The 18,369-nt window shown below is 38.3% G+C and overlaps 1 long non-coding RNA gene across 1 annotated transcript in view; it reads right to left on the bottom strand.

Annotated features, from left to right (window-relative positions):
* Positions 1 to 16,126, bottom strand: part of LOC148055806 (uncharacterized) — a 40,222-nt gene extending 24,096 nt beyond the window's left edge. The window contains exons 1-2 of the long non-coding RNA XR_015704657.1: positions 16,031 to 16,126; positions 15,682 to 15,719 (exon numbers count right to left, since the gene is read on the bottom strand). This is a non-coding gene — a long non-coding RNA (uncharacterized LOC148055806). The remainder of the gene's footprint in view (positions 1 to 15,681; positions 15,720 to 16,030) is intronic.
* Positions 16,127 to 18,369: the final 2,243 nt, after the last annotated feature.

The raw sequence follows: 18,369 nt of genomic DNA, 5'->3' as shown, positions 1-18,369 counted from the left end.
AGCCTAGCAACCAGTTATGTACCTTTACACTTTGCACCTGTATGAAAATAAACTTTTCTGAAATCAGGAATCAGAGGAATGGTCCGACCTAGTTGCAGCACATCACTTAATGAGTTCCCAATTACAGGAGGATATTTTGCAGTAACATGACAACTATGTGTTAATTCCATTGGAAACTAGGATAGCTCTGCAGAAAGCTTGAGCTACTGCTGTGGCATTATAACTTTATAACATGGTCATTCAATAACTTATCTCCAATGGGTCTCAGAATGGCAGTTGTAACTGTCTCCAGTTTTGCTACTTTAGTGTCTATTGTTCACACAGTTCCTTTCCTACTGCTATCTTACGATTGCTGATATAAACCAAATGGCTCCGATGCTCTTTGTCTGAGTGTATCTGGTAATTCTGTCCTTAATTAAATACAGTGGTTCTTCACAATGGAAGAAGGCAAAAAGTGAGAAGAATTCTCTGAAGTCTAAACTGTTTCTTTCCACTCATGCAAAAGGAAGCAGACATTTTTTTATTTTTGCTGAAAAACTGTGCATCTGTTTTTTTAAAGAATCTGCTTCTGATACAGCAATCATGTTACATTAAACAACGCAGAACTCATTACAAGAGAAATCATATATTCAGTAACAACAGACTAACCTTGAAATTTCAGCCAAATTCTTTAGTTAAGATACTCCAAAGACAAACATTACGTCTTTTTCCAGTCTCACAGCAGGAAAGGTTATGTTCAGAAGCAAATGAAATTTTAAGGGCACCTGGGCACTTCTAGCCATGAAACTAAGGCAAGAAAAGTCCTCTGTGACTGCCTTGGTTAGTCAAAAAAGGTTTAATTCCTTTCCCAGATGAAATTATGATTATCTCCACGAAGTGCCTATCTTTCATGAAAGAGGAAAGATATCTGCTTCCCCAAGGTAAGAAGAGGCTGGTGACCAGGCAGCAGTCAGTGAAAGCTAGGACTAGAAACTCATGCAGAATAATAGCTAGAAGCAGTTCTAAGAGAACCTCTGAAACTCACAGCTAATTTGGGAGACGATAAAGGACACATATACTGGAAGATGTGGGAGGGAAGAGAGGACTGTAGTGGTCTTGATAGCTTCTAGCTACATGGGGTTGAGGCAGAAAGAATCAGCTTGATAGAAGACAGCTGAGGTAGAAATAGGGTCCAAGCTGCTCACCTGATGCAGTCAGGTGTTTTCTGGGTAATCCCAGCACTGTTAGGCTGAGGGATCTGCAGCATGGACTAGGGTCTTGAGGCACTCATTTTAAGGGCTCCCCAAAGGCATGGAGCCTCCAGTTCTCTACCTAGTTTTAAGTACTTGAAAGATGAATGAAGGTTAGGAGAGTTCTTCAAAACTCCCTCTAGAAGAGAAACACAATTCCTGAGAGTAAAACCTGTACTAGATAGCTTGACTTGCTTTCAAGGGAAACTAATATCTTTGTCGTTGGTTATGGAGGAAGTTGAGGGAAAGGAAGTGTCAGCACACTTCTGATATGCACGGAAGACAGGTCTTGGCCTTCGTAGTGAAGAGAAACTTTGGTGGGATTGCAAGTTTCTAAGAAGAAAAAGTTCATGAAAGTAAGTCTTAGAAGAAGGAGGTGTTTCTGCAACTAGTTTATGGAATCAAAGTGGTGATACTGGTTAATCTAAGGAAAGATAATAGATGGAAGGGAAATGAGTCAGCAAGGCAAGTGGAGCAAAACAGCTCTTGACCCATGATTCTAGAAGGGTAGAAACTAGTAAGTCGGGAAGATAAGGAGGATTAGCATTCAGGCACTCCCAGTAGCTTCTTATCTTACTATAACGCTGACAGTCAAATCGTGAGGACAGAGGGACAGAAGAAGAATTTGACATAATGAAAGAAAATGTCTGGTAAAGGAACTAACTCCACTTGTTCATCCACTTTCAAGTTGAGGCTTTTATTTTTTTGCTGGTTTGCTACCATTCAGATCATAACACGTACAGAAAGACCAGGCTTAAATAGATTATTTGACCGATATTTTTCAATTTCTCTGCGAACTAACTTGCTATGGCAGATAATGGTCTGCCTGAAAAACTGCTTTTTCAGGCCTCCGACAGGAGCCACAGTGAAATTGAGAGAGGTCAAAAGAAGTCAGCTGCCATTTTCACTCCCATTTTTTATGGAAATGGGCAACAGATTGGTGAAGACATTGCGAAGGCTCTAAGGCAATCACTCTTTCAATTTGTCCAATATTAGTTTCAATAAGAACCGAGAACAGAAACAATTGCCAGCAGCCCCTAGCTGATTTGTTAAGACTCACTCTTGTCCACTTCAAATCACCTTTGACATTTATGAGCTCAACTTTGCAAACATCATTTGAGTATTATTATTTTATCTGATGCCTCTATTATGCCAGTGCCTAGGCTACCATAATGCTAAAAGTGATGCATAGGTATCAAGAACACCATTGTTTCTTATGTCTCCACTTTGTGAAAAACAAGGAAGCTTTTGTTTTTGTATACACAACCAATACCTCCAGCATTGCACATGCAACGTATAGTAGTTTACAAAGATTTATGTGCATATATCCAAAGTGAATTTGAAAAAAGGGAGATCTAGTTTGGCAGACATTTACAATAAGACTAGCATATTGATAGAAAATTAGCTTTCCCCTGCACCTACATTCTCCTATGTAGAAATCATTTTTGTAAAGCTCATAGGGCATAATAAGCAAAGAAATGCTAATAGAGAACATTTAAATCACTTTAGGTTTGTACTCGTCGCAGCATGCAACAGGCTGCATGCAACACTCCTCTGTAGAGTCACAGGAAGAAGAAGAAAAATAAAACAAGATAACAATGTTATTGACAAATATTCCTAGGACACAAACGTTCAGTGTGATTTATTCAATATGATTCCAGTGCATGCAATTTAGGGGTTGGAAGGAAATGTCTATCTGGGTCAAATAGTTTGAGAGATAGTGACCAAGAAAGAGGGAGAAAATAATATGTGTGGGATAGGTAGTGCAGATTCATACAGAAAAGATCTTTTGCCTGAAGCCAAAATTGTCCAGCATGTGCATTCTGGCTACTGTCTCCTGTAAGGCTAAAACTTAGAGACTGTCAATGAAAACAGAAAATCATTTGAACATAAATGAAAGAAGAGTGGAATGGGCAATGCTGAGGACCATGTTTAAGGACAGCTGAACTGCCATGTGGGTTTGGTAACATACAATATGTCTGCAACGAATTCTGCACTGGGATGCAGAGATAGCCAGGCTGGCTTTAGCCATATGGGACCCCAGGCAGGTTACGGCACAGGCTGTCCTAAATATAATTTAAAGAGAAGAAATAAATGCAAAGAGGGAAAGTTAGTATTTTCCTGAGGGTTTGCACACAACTGTGGGACAATATTATTCTTTTTGGGAATGCTCCTCTGTGAGGGGAAACTTGAAGATGATGGCGTTAAGCTGGACTGAATAAAATTTCTATAGCATGTATAAGGAAATTCTGTCTGCAACTCTTTTATTACATCTTATGTGCCTTGCAAGTACCTAGTAACAATAAGGTTCGGGCATTTTGGAAATGCATACTTGGAATTATTTTAACAGGGGTTCTTTTTTGTATGCTTAAAGAAATATTTAAAAGTTTCTTAAAATACTACAGTGTAAAGATTAAATAAACATGAAATGTGCAGAACTAAGAGTAAAAAAAATGGTGAAGGCCTTTTCCCCTCTTCTTGACTTGGGTGCAGAATAACACATGCTCTAAAGAATAAACCATCAAATATTCTGTATATGTAAGCCTTTTCTCATTGGCTGCAAGTAAGCTACAAAAATTCCTATTGATTGCACTGTGGAAGGATCAATGCTACTAACACCTTGATATTTGCTCCCGCTTTCCGTTTACTTTTCACTTGTGACTTTAAAATATAAGTGACAATGAAGCATTGTCTCTATGGTATATAAATGGGAGCTTATTTCCTGCATTTACTCTGGTTTTCTTAGGGGAAAGGGGATTTACAGTTAATAACAAATCCTGTTCCACATTTGGATTATTCCTGTGTACAGTAAAAACTCCTTGAATTTCAAATAATGCCAATTTCCATCTCTTCAAATGGAGAGGTGGTGGGGACTCTGGTGCGTGCCTTTTATCTCAGAACCATAAGTGCTGTGGTAAAGGACTCAGCCATAAATAATCACACGTGTCGCCAAGGCCGGTGATAAGCAAATGCTTGCAGAAAGGCCCTCGCTCCCTAATCTTCACGGACCTGTCACACCGCACTGAGACAGTCTCCACAGCAGGAGAGTAGCAATGACCATCTCAACACACAGTGGGTGCTGCCATCCTGGTCTTTGCTTCGGTGGCATTTCTGTGCAGAAGTAGCATGGAAATGTCCACCACCCTCAATTGCTACTGGTAATGGATGGGGATATGGAGAATGATTACCCAGCCTGTCTTTAACAGTATTTTATCAGCTGGCAGCAACTTGCAAAAGAAGGAGCCGAACAGACAGTATTCAACATACACCCCAATGTTACACAACTAAAATCTTCATAGGAAGGGAAAGACAGATACAGAGAAACCCAGCCTTGTTTTTTTTTTTTTTTTTTTTTTTTTTTAAGAATATGTTTCTTATGAAAGCTTTTTTAATAAAGGAAACAAGAAGATTATTTTGAAACTTCAGCAAGCAAATCTATTTAAGACTATGACAAACTCGCATAGTAGGAGAGGTAATGTTTAGTTTGTCTGCTATTACATTCTATTTAATAGTTTGCCAGGTTTCTTTCTGGGACACTCATTATTAGAGTATACTAATATTCATTTAATCCTACTACAACTAATTATATATCCCCCTTAACCAGTATCTTACTCCCTGCCAACAGAATTAAACCTAATGAAATATATCAGTATTGAAGACTCAGATGATGGCAGTTACTATCCCTACAAAATAATTATAACCAGTAAAGATCACACACGTAACGTTACAGTGGCAACACCTAGAGAGTGGGAACAGCATGGTAATGATATTCAAACAGGAACCCAGCACCCCCTCAACCCTGGAACCACTAATAACTTCAGCTGGAACAAATGACAGAGGGGAAATGAATCATTCCCTTTGACAAGAACAAAACTATATTAAAATGTAATAGTTTATTAAACAACTGACTTCAGAAGTTAAATTACTAAATTACATCTCCATGGGTTTTAAGAAGTACTGTCTGATCACAATAATGGATTGCCTACAAACTTTTATCTTAGCCATCGCCTCCAGAGTTGCTGTATTTAATTATTTAAACATTGTATTAATGAAACATGTTATACTGGTAAGAAAACTACTTTTATCACAACACATGAAAGACAAAAAATATAATATGTGGTTTACACTGCACAACTGCATTTGCATCCCCCTTGCAAATAGCAAAAAACATCCTCTCCCTGATCCCCTCTTTCCAGCTGCTCTGCCTGCAAGGATTTGCAGAACTAATTTAATGGCTGCCATTGTTCTTGATTCTGACTTGACTTTTTTTTTTTTAAAGAATAGAAACCATTTAAAACATTTTGGTGCACCTGTTGTGCTGCATTATGACCCACTGTGATTTCAACTTATGTCACATGAGAACATGCCACTGGAGCACCAGATTGCATCATGTGCAAAACCCCTAGCAGTGCTGGAAACTGATGTCACATCACATTTTATAATGCATATCTATGCCTATAATGCATAGAAACAAGAGGGCTAAATTAAGATCAAAAAAGCAAGGAAAAAGAAAATAGGCATGGCACAAATGAGGTTAGGCAGAATCATTCTGATCTGTACATGAGTCCTTTAGAAGCTGGAAACCTCTGCTGCACAATGAAGACCTCTGTCACTTGAGCTATTGAGAACCTAGTAGCAATAGTAGATTGCCATCTTTTGTTTGTGGATTAGCCACAAGGGGGAAGTAAGACACGTTTTTAAGTGGCTTTCAGGTGTTTGCTGACATTAGAGGAACACTGTAAATTAAGAATCTTGGAAAAATTCCATGATCTGGATAGGGGTAGAGTGTAGAGATGGATGCTTCTGCCTCATCTCTGCTCAGAGAAACAACCTCTCCTGTCACCTGAAGCCTCTCCCTCAGGTTCTTTTCTGGTCCTATCTTCTCCAGCTGCCATCCTCCCTTTCTCCTTGACCAACGTTCCCAAGAGGGATAAAAGAATTTGGCAAAAAGTGCTCTGGAGCACACGAAAGACCAAAACTTAGGTACTTAAATGGAAAATGCAGAAATGAGCAAAATATTAATCATATGAGCTTACAGTTAAGCACCTTTGAGAGCCCTTAAGAAGAGAGACTTGGCTTTGAAACCTGCACTATGAACATACTCATTGAATAATCATGTTTTGTGCAAGGAGATTTCAAATACACTGCAGAATCCTGTACAGAAGAATCCAGCAATGCTTTTTCTCCTCACAAGGCACAAGACAAAATATGCCTTTGCAAAGCACATTTTGCAGTCCTGCAGCCTATTCATTGGAAAAATGGCGACAATAATATTTCTCTGCCTCACAATTGTATTGCAAATACTAATGATGACAAAATTCTGCAAGAAATGCTTGGAGAACATTTGAAATGCTAGAAATGCTAAAAAGCCATTCCTTAGCTGCCTAAACTGTGTATTAAAAATCTAAATGCTATTACGTAGCAACCCTTTACAGCCAGAAGAGCAGATGCACTGTGGATTAAACCCAATAAAACACTCTTTTCTTAGGGAAGAAAGAACAAACATACGATCTGAGTTCTGCTTGGTGCCAGTGATGCTTCCTTGTGATGTACTGTGTCCACTTTTTGACCACTGTCCTTAAAAACAGATGTGGACAATTTGGAGAGCAGACGTCAAAAGAGAATGAGAATGATCAGAAAATAAGACCTATGAATGAAGTGTGAAGGGATTGTAGTTATTCTATCTAAAAGTAAAGAAGACTGAGAAAGAAATGATAGCAGCTGAGAGATATGTAAGAGAAAGGCAATAATCTGTATGACAAGCCCAATGTGGATAGGATAAGAAGTAATAGCCTTGAATCACAGCAAGAGGGATTTGGGTTAGACATTAAGAAAAAAATTCTAATTGTAAGAAAAGCTAAGCACTGGAGAAGAACACTTACCTCACCTGAGGAAACTGTGGGATCTCCACTGCTGGGAGATTTCAAGAACTAGTCATGCAGATATCGTTCAGGCACGTTCAAGATCCTGCCATTTACATGGACTAACTGATGTAGAGAGTCCTCTTTCCTGTGATTCTAAGTTTTATTGTCTAGTTTGTGAGAGGTGGTTTGTTTGTGTGAGAGCTACAGGGACCGACCACTTAATGTGTGGAAGCCACTAATGAAAAGCAAGCTTAATGGATCTTCCAGAAATATTCACCTGCATTTCAGTGTGGGAAGGCAATAACCTATTGCTGAAGGAATCCCGTTCCACTGACAGGAAGAGGACCAGGAAATGAATTCTCCCTGGAAATTTCTTTCTGTGTGGTAGCCAAGCCTGCAGGATGACTTTCCCAGGATTGTTCTCCCTCTATTTAGAAGCAGCTGCTGGAAAGTAGCTTCCTGCAGGCTGAACAGATGGTAGAAGGGTTGGGATGCTGGTGAACTTGTGCTCCAGGACGACAGGAAGGAGCGTGAAACCTCAGAGGAGGTGGTTCTGTTGTATTTTTCTGTATGGAAAAGTGTCCCATCCAAGGCTGGACAAGTAGGTAGGTAGGACAGACTTTCCAGCATCTTGACTCAGGAAGATACGTTTATCGCAATACTAAATTAATGAACCACTCCATGTTAAGAGCATCTTGCTTTCTGACGTGCTTTTGGAAACTCAGAGAGCAAACTCATATAACAGCCAGTCTTTCCACATGAAGTAAGACTGTTGGTTTCATGGGCACCATGCTGTAACCATGCCTGTGCTCTTAGCAGAACCACAACAAGGACTTGCCTCCTTCATCTTGCTTCTTTATTGCACCCTTCTTAGATGACGTCAAATGAAGATGAGAAGGACTCACAGGAAGAAGGATGAGGAGAAGATTTCTGTTTTGAACAGCAAAGGCAGGAGCAATACAGAGAAGAGGTGAGATTCAGACAGGTGTTGGTATTTTTTTCACCTCTGGTTCAAGTGGATCCTCCAGTACTGGTGGTCCTGTAGAACTGCAGCCTTTGGGCAGTGACTGGCTCTATAACTATACTATAACTATACCTGACACTGCAATATAACATTTGGTGCAATCCTGTTGGAAAGACTGCACAAAATTCTGTCCCCTCAATCATCTGAGAAACTGGAGCAAAAATTTCTCTTCACCAGCTTTCTTTTTTTACCCACATAATCAATTCTGTATCCCAAAGACTTTTGTCTTTGCTTTGTCTTGGGACCCTTCTCATGACTGTTTCTCTCATTTCCTCCTATTCTCTTAATTCTCTTCCTCCTTCACTGAAGCAAAACCAGTCAGTTTTAAACAACCTACAGCCCCTGCTTTTCCCACTAGAAAACCCCACACTGCATTCATCATAGGTTGTGGTTACACATTTGGGGGCAGGGTTGACTTGAACTCCTTTCAGTATAACAAATTGGGAGGACAGGATTTTGGAAGACTGGGGTCCTGTTTGTCAGTGCACCACAACACTGCTGCTTACTTGAGCCACAACTGCAAAAGAACTGAGAGTCACCCAGCAATGAGGATTTGAGGCCAGATTATTCACAGTTGCCTATAGAGCATTTTGTTCTTTGTGTTCCAGGGAGTACATAACACTTTGGGTACCCGCTGACGGCCAGTCCTTCATTTGGGAGAGGGGAGGTGTGATATTACACTTCTGCTTTATCTAACTTGTCCTCCAAGTGGTAAATATGTGTGTGTGGGTATGCACATATGCAAAGGAAACTTAAAATAATTTATGAAGGAATTACAAAATCCAAGATGCCATAATCTTACTTACTAAAGAAAAAAAGAAACCAAAAAACCCCTCCCACACATGAGCAGCTAAACATTACTGCAGTTCAAAATACACCTGGTGAAAAAAAATATTGCTGGACTTAAATACACTAACAAATTTACACTGCCATAAAACAATGTATTTGAGGACTTTAGCCAGGTCAGCTACTCATAATGTTCTCCTGTTTTGCGAACATATGCTATGAGAAGATGTCTGTAAATCCTGATGTAATAATGTACTCTGGATTATATTTAATTAAATGTCAATAAACAATATATTAAGCACATAGGACACAACATGTCTAAGTGTTAGGAAATGGGGTACGTCTTTCTCTCTACTGTTGAAGCTGAGAAAGTATTCATCATCTTCCTGCCCTACCTTTGCCCTGACCCCTCCAGATCCTCCTCAGGTGTCAGAGGTCCCCACAGCTCTCCCTACTTCTCAGTTATCTTTAATAAACCAATTCTGACAACACATTTTAACTCAAAACCAAAAGATATCAGCCAAATCAGAATGGTGCTAAAATCATGTGGAATTAGATGGAGTCTATGGTTTTAAACATAGGCTTCTCTTTGTGTTAACAAGCAATATTTATGGCCAAGAAAGCTTTAAAATCTTTTTCTCAAGGTAGTTTATCTACATTTGCTGCCTGGACATCTGGTTTTGGATTAGGGTGGGGTGAGAGTTGATGGGAAGTGAAATATTGATCCTCATCAAAATTATCTGACAGAGGCAGCTTAAGAGTATCGTATTGATGCTGTAGAAAGAGGGGTTGACAATATATAGTATTTAGCAGCATTAGGGTAAGGTAGGGATATTGCACTGGGAGAACACTATCTCTTAATGAAGACTTACTATTGCCTTTGAAACTGGAAGGGAAATTGATGCATTTATCTCACAGCATTCAAATATCACATACAAATGTATCTTAAAATATCACCACAATGTCATTCTTCCTATACTTTCTAAGGAGGCCTGTCCCCTGAATTGTCTATAAACTGCCCTTTTAACTCTCCCCATAAATGTCCCCTCAAAATTCTCAAAGGTAATATATAGAGAAAAATACATATTAAAATAACATGGCAGGCCTGGCTGGAACTGACAAAACCAAGAAATTCATGGTTAAGATTGAAACTCCATCTTTGAGACACCCCGTTGTGCTTTGTTGCATTTTAATAAGTGTTCATCTGACCCTCTGCCAGTTAATTATGGGGATCTTCAGAATTTTGTTCTGGCCCCCTTGCTCTTCAGTACTGATGTGCTTCTTTCACTTCTATTTTTAGGGACCTTAAGGTGAGTTATCATTGTTAACCTGATAACACCCAGATCTATTTTGCTCTTTTAGCTGATCCTACTGAGGCAGCTTTTAGTCTTTTCATCTTACCTCCCTAAAGCGCAAATTGTGATCTTAACTGTATCTCTTAAAAAAAAAAAAAAAAAGGAGAGAGAGAAAGAAGAATCACAAAAATTAGATCCTCTTCTCCCTTCTCCCCACCAACCTACTAAAAAGTAGCTCCAAGTTTTCAGTTCCATTAGGTCAAAATCTGTTTATGATTTACAGTATGGCCAACACAATTGAAGTACTGGTGGATCTTATTTCCTTTGTTCTTTTTTTCCTTACCCTTTTAAAGTTACTTATTTCGATTTACTTTGGATTTCCCATGGGAAATTAAGAAGCGATTGAGAGGATACCGTAAGTTTTCCCACAGCACTACCTCTCTTGTTCCCATTTTAAGGTGTGGGAATCTCCTTTTATTACCTCCACAGCAAGGAGTAATACACGTATCTAGGAAAATTTTAATTCAGAGGAGAGAGAGAGAGAAAAAAACAAAACAAACAAACAAAAAATCTTTGGAAGAAAATGTTTCCTCGTACCTCCTGTGGCTGTGCTCTGCATCAAGACTTTGTGGGTTACTCCTGAAAGAAACATGGATTGGAGAATGAATTAATTTCCTCTGAAATGTAGCCTGTCACCCATGAGGAGACATTGCTCTGCCTAGTAAAGTAAAGGAATCTCAGGAGGGGACAGAAGTAAAGCTAGACATCATTAAAGAACAAAATCACAAAAAATGTGATTATTTGGAGGTTCCTGGGTACAATGACAGTAGAGACGGTTTTTCAAAACACTGTAGACAAACATTGATGCTGTTACACTTGTCTGAAACACTCCTCTGAATCTTCTGAGATTTTTCCATCACTAGAAAAATTTAATGAGTACTATTTTACTAGTGGAATTTTCCCATTGAATGCAAATGATTCCAAAAGTTTATTTTCAGAATGTTTCATGCTTGCCTTTGTCAGACAGCTGGTAGAGGGAAAGGGTTTCAAAAATAAAGAAAATTATATATAATGAATAACCAATTGCAGTAGATGCTAGGAGACTAAATGTATTTTTATTGTGAGGACATAATGCTGCTATAACCTAACCTTCTCCACCCCCATAGGGTAAAGAACAGTTAATGAAGGAGAGGATGCTTTTATTAATCTCTAGTCCATTTCTGTGCTATATAATATTCATTAGACATTCACTAGTAATTTCTTCCACCCACCCCATATTTTGTAGACAAAAATTTTTTTTCAACCTTTGATAAGAAAAGAGTGATAAATAGTTAACTAATACACATTGTCTATTTTTTCAATATAATCAATAAAATCTTAACACATTTATATGGCCTGATACATGGGAGGTCAATGTGCATTTTGATTTGAGAAAATCATTCAAGACTTGGATGATCAATACTTCAAATTTCTCTTCTTTGAACATCTCTCAAACTGTACTTCTTAGAAGCAGTCTCTCCAGGTGTAGGTTTGTTCTGATAAAAAGTCATCCAATGGTGGATTTTCCACCAGTCTGTATATGTTACAAATAATATGATTTTCTGGTCCCCTTTTTTTTTACAGTTTCTGAACTACCTTCTCCTCTCTCCGCTCAGGAAATATTAGGTTTCCAATGTAGCTGCTAGGCTAAGCTCTTTGGTTCTGCTTCTACTCCTAAACAAAGTTAATGCCTGCTTGTTAGCTCTGCTTCTTTAGCTTTGGTCCAAAGCTGGTTTTCTGTTTACACTCAGACATTTGATCGGCTATTTAGATTGTTTTGTTAGATTTTTGTATAAAACAAGAATTATAGGAAGAATACCTCTTTATAGTGGAGAATACCCCCCTAAATCTGAGAAAAGCCCTGCTTTATTTTTGTGGACAAGAAAGGTAACTTTCTGAAAGCCTGAAACTTTATCAAATGAAGGTTTAAGTGATGGCATTCATTTTTATAGCATACTGTTGCTCCAGTGAACTTGAACAGTAAGCCTATGATTAACTTTACCTTTTCTTTTTTTTTTTTAATAAAAATCTAACTTTGATTTTTGCTTTTTTATTTCTAAGAAGATTGGGTAAAAACATCTCAAACCAAAGCAATTCTACCCCTCACCCCTTTTGGACTGTGAACACAATGGGTTCCTATGCTCATACTTGCTGGCAGGATATTATTGCTTTCCTTTGATATTTAATTTTATAGTATCTGCTCCTAGTCAATTGCCCCTTGATATGTAATTTTATAGTATCTCCTACCAGTTTCTCAGACCTTTTTTATTGGTGTTGGTGAAATCAGGTGTATGAAGTAAGAACATCAGTATGAGGGGTTTGAGTCAAATGAGAATGAGTTGTCCATTAATTCTGCTGGTAGGTCCCAAGTCTGGTGTTAGGAAAGATTTTTGCCACCTTTTTCCAAAGGTTTATTGATTAGTCTGTCCTGGCTTGCCCAAGGGGCTACTGCCAAATCTTTAAGCCCTGATCCTGCAGTCAAGTCTTTATGTCCGGGATCCTATTGACCTCAGCAAGTTTTTAGGCAGACTGAAACATCAGATGACTGTGATTTTGTTCTAGGAGAATTTTCTGAGATGACAATCAGTTGTGGAGTTGCTGAGAGTTTCCGATGGGCTGGAGATCAGGAAATGCACTGATCATGTAGGCTCTCATCTTCTACATGGTCTCAGTAACAGTATCTGCCCATGTATCATTGGTGGGTCCCAGGGACCCTGGTGACAGTGTCCTACATCTATATATATATCTCTATATCCGTACATGTACACTTATATATGCATACATATATTTACTGGCATCATGTAGTTAATTTACATACAAGTATGCATATATATAAAATTACGAGTAGGCACTTGTCTCCTGAGTGTGTTCATCTAGTTCCCAATTTGCCATATTTCTCTGTCTGAGATGATCTGTTTCCCTCCATAGGACTCTGGGCATGGATATGACTTATCTCAGTCATGTCACCTCGTTCAGGTAACGCACAAAAAGTGAGAGAAAAGTCAGAGAACTGAGAATTATTAAGTCCTTTGCATTAAAAAATAAATGCATAAGTAAATACTTAACATGCACAAGGATCTTGGGGTTTTTGCAATTATAGTGTGTTAGAGGTAGCTGATTTGGGATTTTGGAGCTGATTCCTTTCTTAAGCACACAAATATAAACAAGGAGGAACACTGCTAACTCCACTGAGGGCAGCCTTACAAAGCTATCTAAGAATGAGGTCTTTGTTTCTGGACTTTGGGCTAATATTTTTACAGTTTTCTTTCTGTGGGAGTGATAAATGCAAAACTAACTTCCAAAACCCACTCACTTCTTTTACTGATCCAGAATATGACCACAAGATACAGCTCTAACAAACCAATCTAAAAAAAGGAACTCTGATCTCCTAAGAACAGCAGAATAAAGTTTGCATTAATTTCTGGTTAAACACCAGAGTTATGTAATTAATAAAAAAAGTATCCAGAACAGTAAGCACATTCTGGAGCTAAGATTATTTTCCTTTACCGTAAAGAACATCACTCTTTTAAAAAATACTTAATCCCTGGAAATAAAGAAAGAATACTTCTATTAACTTCCTTGAGTATTTTACTCAAAATGTTGTCTATTTCCAAGTGATCCATGTGTACCTGCTTATTTAATTTTTTTTTAAATACAGCTATCGACATAATATAAAATAAATTTTGTGCAACAAAAAGCCTGCTAGGACTGTGAGTTCTGACATAAAGGACCTAGGATACACTGTCACACAATACCTAGAGTTTAGTTTCTCTTAAAACTTGTATTTAACTGTTGAAATGAAATGATGGTAAATGTAAAGTTGGAACTCATTTTTATAAACTCTGATTAAAATGCAGAGTTGGTAACTTGGAAAACATCCCAATAATACCTGAGGGGTGAAGCAGGAGGATTAGAGATATTGAGGAAAAACCACACAGAACTGATCATTTTCCCACTGTATCCATTTAAAAAGCTGTAGTTCTTGCTTCTTATAAATATAGTCTCTTTGTAGTTTCCTTGCAGCCTCAAATTTGTTAAAGAAAATGTGCCATCACTACAGATAGCTTCTTTAGAGTCTTCTCAAGCTGCATTTCACTTTATAAACATCTCTGAATAACAAAACATGCAGGGCTAGGTCCTGCCCTCTGCCATGTGCGGGAATCCTCTTGGAGTTCTCCAAGGTTGATGCATGCAGCTGAAACTTGAATTTGGCCTACCCTTCTTTACAGGGAGGCCACTGAGCCATTTAATTTTTACCTCTCATTTTCTCCAAACTTTTATTGGATGAGCCTTCGCCCTCCAACCCACCACTTTTCTTTTTTCATTTTTTTCCTTTTTTTTTTTTTTAATTGAGAAATACGGGAAGAAAGTGAATTTTCAAGTCACAAAACTCTGTCACCTAAAGATCCGCATGGTTATGCCAAGGGCCTGCACCCCTGGCCACCTCAGAAAGTCAGAAACTGAAATATGAATATGGTTATAAAATGAAAGACATGGAGTTGGAGTACAATATAAAAGCTGGGAATAAGACTTGTTAAACTGAGCAGAGAGTGTTATAATTGACCATGTACGTTCCGTAAGACTTTGCTGAACAACCTGCTGTTACTAATATCACCTACCACAAAGGCATGTTGTATACAATAATAATTTTGTGTTTGTAAATCACCTTGAAGACATAAATTCCCATATAATGTCAGTGCTCTATAGAATATGCTACATATTTTTCATTTTTTGTTAAGGATTGAATTTTTCTTTGGAGTTGTAATTGTACTCTACCTCACTAAGAAAACAGAGCATTGCCCATATTAAAATACATAGTAATCAAAATTAAAATTTGCCTTTTGTCTGAGGTAAATGTTATGCTAATTTTATTTCACATGAAAAACTTTTTTTCCCCAAAAAATATTCACAGACAAGGGATAGTGTAGATTTGACAGAGAAATACACTTCTGAGGAGTAAGTTCTCATCGTAAGGAGTCTTTCAGAAGTCCTGCTGCCCTGTCGAAAAGCTGCTCCAGAGGCTAAACCAGTGGTCATTCCCCTGAATGCCAACACCTCCTCCGAAAGATGGGGCAGCCGCAGCAGCAGCAGCAGCAGCAAGGAGCGTGCTGTACAGTTTCTCCTGGAATGCAAACTGGCTTTAAGATAAATACTAATATTTAGAGAGAGAAATATTTACTGATATTCCCCTAGCCAAACACTGCAGCTGTAACTATAAAGCATGTGAAGATGGCAAAGCAGCCAGACCCCTTCCTAAGAGTGGTTTTGTTTTTTTTTTTTCTCTCCTAACTATAATGGGTGACTGCTTTTCTGCCTAAACAGCTCTAAAGGGCTATGAAAACTGAAGTCCTTCAAAGCTGTTAAATGTTTCCTCAGATTTACAATAAAATTCTGCATTACAAATCTCCTAGTAAAATCTCTGAAGCATTGCAAGCAGTACTTACATAATTTTCCGTTAAGTCAGTATTTGTGTATTCAACACCTAGAAAATAAGGAAAGTGAATGTGGACAGGGAAGGGAAAAAACAAAGGCGGGGGGGGGGGGGGGGGGGGGGAAAAACCCTACCCTGAAACAGCCATGCAGCTATTAAACATATGCCAAAGTAAACAATAGTGTGAGGGTCTGCCATAGCTTTGCCCTGCAGGTAGACGGCAGGCGGCACAGAAGGAAAGCAAATGGCAAGGAAAAGAGAAAGACGGTACAGGATGTGGATGAGATGCCGAGCCCTGAGAGCATGAACGGCCTGATTGTGATCCTCAAGTCACACCATCAGCCATGCAAAACAGGACATACCTTTCTGGCTTGCTGGTTCTGTCGGCTGAAACAAAGCAGTCCCATTCTCAGCGGGAGGCCAAATCAAAATGAAATTTTATTTAGTCTGCACTGTCCTCAGATTGGGTTTCAGAATGACTGCTTTAGGAGATAGCATGGATGTGGCTGATGCATGCTTTGCATATGAAACTGCAATAGGGAAAAAAAAAAATCTACATAATCAAAAAAATCTGTGCCGTGTGTATGGCAAAAACCCCTGGACGTTAGTGAAGCAGCTACAATGGATGTTTTAAAAAATGACCTTTCTGAATAAAATGTGCATTTGTGCTCTGTGATACTATTTTCAATAAATATATAATAGATCATTTTGCATGTAATTATTCAGAAGCTGCCCTGAGAGACTGAAATATCAAATCATTTTTCTTATTTTTTTTAATCACGGAGCAGAATTACAGTTTGGAAACAAATGCAGAGAAAATGTATATCTAAAGAGGATTTCTGTGTCTTGCAGTGGCTGGCAGTGATTGCACCTCAGAATCCTCTTCAATTTAATGTTTTGTTTAAGTCCCTGCTTCCTAGAGTACCCAAAGAAAGGCCTACTGCAGTAAAGAACATCTGCTTTTGTACCACTGATCTAATGCATTCCACCTTGCACTTTTAAGAAAGGATCCATTCTTTGATTAGACACACTTAATTTTACAGACTATTAATAAATAAAAAAGATCATCAAACGATCGCACACTATTTTCATTAGAAGTTAGAAATAACTTACAAAGGCAAGGAATAGTCTGTCGAATATGCAGGGCATACACCATGTAATGCCTTTGTTGTCAGTTATGCTGCAAATGAGATTTTCAAATAGGATTTGCAGAGGCAGGGCAGTGATCAACACAGTGCAACATCCAGGGAAGGGAAGTTGAGCACAGTATTCTCTGAAACAAGGGGGCAGAAGGGAGCCTGTTTGTAAATACATATTATTATCCAAAGAAAACACTTATCACTGCTTGATTTTGCTACACCAGCTACTTGGAACTAGGTGATACCAATAATTTTGTAGGTGCGCATCTGTGTGGGCACGTGTGTTTGTATTTAACTTTGTGCAGGGCATGTAAGCCTGTAGTCTGTGCACATGTACACGCTTGATGCTTACACTGTAAAAGACAAGCAAAAGGCAGAACAAACAATACACATGTTTTCAATTGACAGATATTTCTCTGCTAAAACAAGCAGTGCTAATACTGTGCTCTATAGCATATGGACAGCCAAAGAATGGGAAGGAAAAAACAAAAAAACACCACCATAAAATCTTTAAGAATGCAAAGGGGATAACGATCCCAAATAAACAATATAGATAAAAACTTCCAGGAATAATGAGATACAGTGCAAATCATTCACACAATGTGCTTTCACACAGCAATGACGGAAGTCACTGACAACAATGCAACCATGTGCAGATACTCCTTGGAGAAACAGTCGAGCAAATTTTGTAATTCTGTCTTCCGTGCTTTGCAGGCTGAGTTTGAGACTCACCGTAACAAAATGTGCTAAAATATTGGTGCTTTAAAAATAAGCATTGGGCATTATGGAAGGTAACTTCATAATGAGTTCTCCTATTGCTATTTAAAGCTAGAAATCCATAAGGAGCACAGTGAAAAATATAACATTTGTTCTCCTTATGTCTTGGAACAACTGTTTTTATATTTGTAGTCATCCTGACTGTTGTTCCAAACAAGATATTCAGATAGTCCCCAGCCTCATGCTGTATTGTATTTATTCTGATGTATATCTTAGAGTGAGGCTTTGTCTGTATTGAATTAATTTGATTTTTTTGTGCATTATTATTTTTATAAATGCTGCTTTTTTCTCACAGAACTTCCCACTTTAGGGAAAAAGAAAGATGTGATTGCTTTAAAAATAGAAGACCAAAACCAAAGCTAGTATTCCCAAAATTCAATGCACCTGGCATTCACTTTATACCTAATAAGCATCCGTGAATATGCAAATGTTCAATGTCTCCAGTAACCTCATTAATTTATTCCTCAGGCAATCAAAGAATGTGAACCAGTCCTCTGCTACTAATACTGGAAGTGGTACGCCGCTCAGCATTGCTAGAATCAGCTGAAAGCACATTCTGCATATTGAAAAACTGTTTCATCTTCCTTCCTTCCTTCGCCACTCTAATTCAAACAAAGACTTCCTACCTCAGTTTACATAGCTGACAGCAAAAGTTGAAAAATGCCAAAAAATAATTAAGACATATATATTTATATATACATACGCGTCTCTCCACGTGCATACATACACGATGGGTAGAGAAATAGTTTAAAGAGATCTCAGCAGAATTCCAGTTTGAGAACCAC

This window comes from Nipponia nippon, unplaced genomic scaffold (assembly GCF_047370975.1).
Source record: "Nipponia nippon isolate SJK-2023a ecotype South Korea unplaced genomic scaffold, ASM4737097v1 scaffold_2, whole genome shotgun sequence".
Lineage (NCBI taxonomy): Eukaryota > Metazoa > Chordata > Aves > Pelecaniformes > Threskiornithidae > Nipponia > Nipponia nippon.
This window is presented reverse-complemented; position numbering and strand designations above follow the sequence as displayed.